The sequence below is a fragment of the Manacus candei genome, unplaced genomic scaffold, assembly GCF_025592945.1.
Source record: "Manacus candei isolate 608988 ecotype Guabito, Panama unplaced genomic scaffold, ASM2559294v1 h1tg000023l, whole genome shotgun sequence".
Taxonomy (NCBI): domain Eukaryota; kingdom Metazoa; phylum Chordata; class Aves; order Passeriformes; family Pipridae; genus Manacus; species Manacus candei.
Genome location: NW_026138071.1, coordinates 11,618,061 through 11,624,244, shown reverse-complemented (window position 1 = coordinate 11,624,244; position 6,184 = coordinate 11,618,061).

Here is a 6,184-nt window from a genome sequence, read left to right as displayed (position 1 = left end):
GTAAGTAGGAATAATCAAGAGACTTGTTTCAAAACCTCACTTGTGACCTAAAGTAAAATAGTAACATTTCTGCACTATCAACTAGAAGTCACAGAGAGTTCTCTCCTCTTATCTTGAAGTAATTAATTTTGGAAATTCTATATTAAAAAAGAGACATGACAATTAGCTAGTGACAGTCAGAAAAAAGCAACATGTACTGGAAGAAGCAAGCATTACTGAGCAGACCAGTAAAAATCCAGCAACTGGTACAGTGGACGAGGGCAAAATTAGACTATCTTTGGTAAAGCTTACAGGACAAGTATTTCTGCATTAGTTTCAGTTACAAGCTATCACTGTGTATACAGTTAAGAGTAGCTACTAATTATACACCTAAACTCTGTTTCTTTTTTCTTCAGAAATATATTTGACTACTATCTAAGTATCTACAAAGGAAAAGGAACCTTGCCATTCTCTCCTTCCAAGTTCTATATGCCTGCAAAACCTATCAGTGCCCAATAGCTGAAGCTAACTCTGGAGCAAGTTACAAAACATGCTGTTTGCCAAAACCTGCCTATACTCAACTTCAGCTCAAGAAACAAGTGCCATAGTTCACAACTGTACTTTAACTAGTCTAATTTTATTATGGAACAAAGCAGTAGATTCACTTTTTACAAAGTCAAGAGGTAACAACCACAGGTAAACTATCAGTACTGTACTCCTAGAGTATTGCTGGGCCTCCAGCCTTAGTTCAAACCTTACGTTTTGGCCTAAAAAAAAAAGTCTTACTGAGCAAACAATAAAATTGAGTAAGCTGTTTAAAACATCTGCGTTTTAAAACATCCGTGTTGACTGTGTCTTTTATTCGTGACAGTTTTCTACTCACTTTTACTTAGGAGAACATATTGGAAGGTAGAAATACTATCTTGAGAAGTTGTGGCACTGGCTGAGTCTTTAATCCTTTATGGGAAAGAAATGTCTGCAGTAAGACTGTGTGTATCTAGTACTCTAGCTAAGCTAACTGTAGGGCATGGGAAAAACACTTCCCTGCTTTCTCCTAAACACTCTGCTCTCAGCTTAGCCAGGATGCCAGGCTGACATACTGCTGTAGGTGACTTTTTGATCAAAAGTTGTTCTTCCACTCGGTTCTAAACTGACTGTAAGCTGTTCTACCACTCCATTTACATTCACATCGAACAAGCAGTTCTTCTGTAACTAGTGAAAACTATTCTGCTTCACACACGCACACAGATTTGCATTTGTGCAAGTACAAGATCAAAGCTGGCAACAGGCAGAGTTTGCAATTCAGACACAAGATCAGCTTCACTGCATGGCTGCATTTTTATATGTTACAATATATAGATAGTGAATAGGCTGTCATTTGCCATTCCGTAGTAGAAGCTCTTAATTGCACCTACTATTAACACTGTCATCCAGTTCAACATGGAATAAAAATCTAACTTCACACTTCCAGTAAAAACATACAGATCTTGGTTTAACTGAAGAGGTCCTGACATCAAATCACTATGGCCTGTAAATCTGTACTAACAGTACTGCCACTCAAAAGGCTGGAGATTGGACTCTCAGAAGCACATTTAGCCTGAGATCAGCTCAGCTGGTTACAGCACGGTGCTAATAATGACAAGGTTGTGGTTTGATCCCTGCTTGGGTCAATGATCCTTATGGGTCCCTTCCAACTCAGAATATTCCGTGAATTTGCATGCACTTAGAAGTGAGTATTTCTCTAAATGCAGAAGATGCTAATACTGTGAGAAGCACACGTGGCAGACATGGAATACACTAACAAATATGCAAAAAAGTATTTATTTCTGAGAAGTACTTTAGTGCACAAGTTGTACAATTTGTATCAAGAACTCATTCTCCCAGCTGACAACTGGATCATCTTCCCTGTTAGGGAGTATAAATTACAAAAGACTAAGAATAATTACAAAATACTCTGATAAATGCTACATGCACAATACTGCCAGTATAACCAACAATTATTTTAGCTGAAGGAACCCAGCTATCACCTAGTTCCTCCTACCACTGTTCATAAATTAATATTTCTAAATTTTCCAACCCTTCCAACCATTCTTTTCATTAGCAGCTATGGCTAAAGCCACACACAGACTTCATTTTATAATGGGGATATGTCTAACTTTCTGCCAAAAATAGCAAGTTTCCTTAAGTGCTTTACATGTTGCAAAATTTAAATTCAGAGTTAGGGTGCTGCATTAATTCAGTTTATTTATTTAGTCTTTTTAACGTGTTAGTACTTCTATGAATACAAATATAAATTTTAAACTAATCATACGCATATACAGCAGTTCAAGACCTCTCTTCTGAACATACTCATGTTAACTGCCCTATTAGTTTTATTTGAGCAATGACTTTATGATTAAGGAAAGACACTAATTTAATTCTTTAACAAAATGTACCTTTATGTAGTTTTGCTATCTAAACTCATCACTTTTATTGTATTTTTTACTGCTGTTCCTTTTGTGAAATTTCATACTAAAACTGGAAAACATTTTCACATATCTTAAAAAAAAAGGCAGGTGAAGATTACTTTTGGGTTTTGTGCAACAAAGTTTTGTTAGAACAGTGTTGCTAATTACATGAATTTTTCAAGGGTAAGAAGTAAGAATTATACTAAAAGTACATATGCTGTCAAAATGGAAGGTTAGTTTTATGCTAGGTAACTACAAAACTGTACCAAATTAAAATTTTGCAAAATGCTGAGTTCACAGATTCTTGATATGCATTTTCTTTGATAATTTAGCTAAATACTGCATTAGGAAAATTACTATTTTCAGCAAAAGAAGGAAAGTACATGTAACAGTTATTTACATTTCCATTACATTGACTCTAAAAGTGTGAAGATTAATTTTGTCACTGGTATCCTCCAGTTTAAGTTGAACATTAACAACTACAACAAACCCCCTCACCAAACAAACAAAAAGAAAAAACAATAAAACCCACAAAAAACACCCTAAAACCACAAAAACCAAAAACCCCAAACAAAACAAACAACCCCTCAAAAAGACTTTCGTGGCTGCTGCTTTGATAAAATATAGTACATATATCTTTAGATTTTCTATTAGAAGGAAAGTCCTAAAAGCAGGAATATACATTTTTGTCTATCAGAAAAGCAATAAGTCTACTATGCCCCTAGAGGTGTGTCCAAAAATACTTTATTTGCTTCAATAAATCAACAGTTCCAGAAAAGGCAGCTAAAGGACTGCTTTGTTTGTGTTTACATTAATCTAAAATCCACTTGCCAGACTGACACTATTACAAATCAGACTTTGTTAGGGGATCACTGCAAAGTCTTCAGGGCATATGACAAAGAACACTGCAATAAAAGCCCGTAGTGTGGGATTTCATGTACAAAGCGCAAAGTTTCAGGCTAAAATTCTAACCACCAGATAGAACAGAGGGTTAAAATGTAACCATTGCCTTTTTTCTTTCTAAATAACAACCAACCCAAACAAACAGGGCAACAACTGAAACACTGTGTCTGTGTTAAGGAATTAGCAGACACCAACACATTTTTTACAGGTAATAGTGTCTACACAACCTTAAATTCTATCTACCCTCCTCAGTAAGAATTTCTGCCTCTGAGTTGGTGGCAGTACCCAGAAATTCTAGCATCAAACAGTCTCTTTTTGATGAAGTTTGTAAAGCTACTGCCAATACTAATTTCAGCATTTCGTGTATATACAGGCTGTATGGTATTAGTAAAATGTCGGTATCTATTGTCAGTACAACAGAGAATGCATGTCTAGCCTTTGGAAGTTATTTCAAGCCTGTATGTACACCTAAACACATGCTCACAAAGCTAGTCCAGTAATCCTTGCCCTCATTTTACCTCGTGTCTTAGGGTTCACAAATTCTCTGGAGTAGGATGAGTTCTGGGGTACAGCAGAAAAACTGTATTCTGCAAGTACTACTTTTTTCTGCATTCACAAGGAAAGACCATGAACTTTCCCCCCTGCCCCCCTCTGGTACACTTACATATTGCTTTAAAATACACTTCCAGATCAGTTCTCTGAGGCACTGAGCTAAACTGTGACTACAGCACCAGTGGTTACTGTGAGGCTGAGAACAGGAAAGCTCTGCCATTGAAAGAGGAAACAGCTCAAGGACTGCAAGAGCAGAAGTCAGTGCCTCCTTATCTGGCAGCAAGAACTGACTGGTGCTTGAAGACATCTTGCTGTCCCTGGGATTGTGCTTCGGTCCCACCAAATTTTTAATCAACATTCTCAGTTTCCAGTTTGATAAAGAAATGCATGAATCTGGCAAACCCTCCCTCGTACAAGACTGCAGTTGTGTTTCAGTTTAAACAAAGTGATCAGCACTACACCAATTTACCATCAAATATGATATACAGGCAAGGTATGCACTCATCAAAAGATCAAGTGTATCCCACCATGTGCAATTTAATGTAACCAGCTTTTAAAAAAAACATACATTAGAAACAAGAAAATGAGCTTTGTGCCACCAACTCAGATGAATTTTTGAAGTGCTATGGAAGAATTAGAGTTCCTTTAATTTGTACAAATAATTTTCTGAATTGTAACAAAGAAAAAAGTCCACATGAAAGGGTACAGAAGTGCATATTTTGAAATAACTAGTTACAACTGCAAGCTATAACTGGATATAATCTCCATTTTGAGATTTTAAATTAAAGACTGTTGTTTTGGTTTTTTTTAACAATTTCTATGTATTACTGTATTGCTGACTGCTTGCATTTCCTCCCTTCTACAGCAGTCATTATAGTTGCAGACTGTTTTGTTTGCATGCTTATACGAGCTTTAGTGGTATTGGCAAGAATATTCTCATTAGTGCAAACATACTTTTTCAGCAACAGCTTGTGTCTCAGCTCCATTAAAAATAACGAAAGAACACTGCAAACAGATTTTAAATGAGACTTTGAAGCACATGGCATGCATAGCACAGTATAAATGCACCAAGGAAGGCTTTGTTTGGGCTGCCACACAATTTCCGAAGCTTAACTTCCTACCTTTTTCTTACTACAGTCCCCCAAAATAGGACTACAACTTCTCCAAAGACCTCCAAAGTTCAGACAGAATAGGTCCACTACACAGGTCTTTGGTTCACTCCTAAGTTCTCTTAAGTAACAGCTGTATCATCCAACCACATGTGGACTTGGGAACATTTTTAAACATTCTGCATAAAATGACCACTCCTCTGCAAAATTCATACTAAAACATAGGGGAAAAGCACTTGATAGCCAAAGCAGCTCCACTAACTATTATGCTAGAAAGTAACTCAACATACTTCTAGTTTTCTTCCTTTAAAAATGCTGCTTAAGTTGTTCATAATCCTCTGTTTTCTTTTGCTTTCAAGACAAAACTTTTTTCCTTTGGAGTAACAACTGCTGGATCACAATGTAAAGCCAAGTTTCAGCAATTCTGCTAATCTGCTGTAAACATACACTGTTTACACACTGATCATAAACTGGCTTATAGAGTGAAAATGTTGACAAGCTCATAACAAAGACAGTAAAAACAAATTATGTCACACGGTGAAAGATTTGGCAAAAATTTCAACTATTACAATATTGTCTTGCTTTGACACAGCTTAACATTAATGCCTGTCACTTCTCTTCAGGATTTTAAAGATTTGCCAGCCTTTGGTGTGAATAGTTCAAAGGACTGGAAGGAGTGTTGGTGTTTGTACCAAATCTCTCCTCCTGTTGGCCCACTGTGTTAAGCCACCACACACCAGCTGCTCTTTGGGTACACACACACTGGGACACTCCTGCAGCAACACAAGCCAAACTTTTTCTCTTTGACATGAAGGCCTGGTGGTGAAATAGAAACTGGGGTGGGACCTACAGGCAGGAGAGGAAAGCAGAAAAGGGAGGGAATTGGTTTAAGGGACACATGCATGTAGTAGAGAATGAGATGGAATTCACAGTACGGTCTTTAGAATGAAGGGAAACAGGGAGGAAAGCAAATTTCAGTTTAAAAACAAAATAAATATTAAGAGCCTGTCTTAAAACATTACTTGAAATTCCGTTTCAACTATTCCAAAAACCAATACTGGCGAACAGCAATAGTTTTGTCTTAGACTTAAGGAGCAAGAGTTGAAAGGATTTCCTAATTCCTTACTCTAACACCCACTGTAAATTCTGGCAATCTGTTTCCTCTCTGTGGATCCACTAGTCAGCAACTGAGAC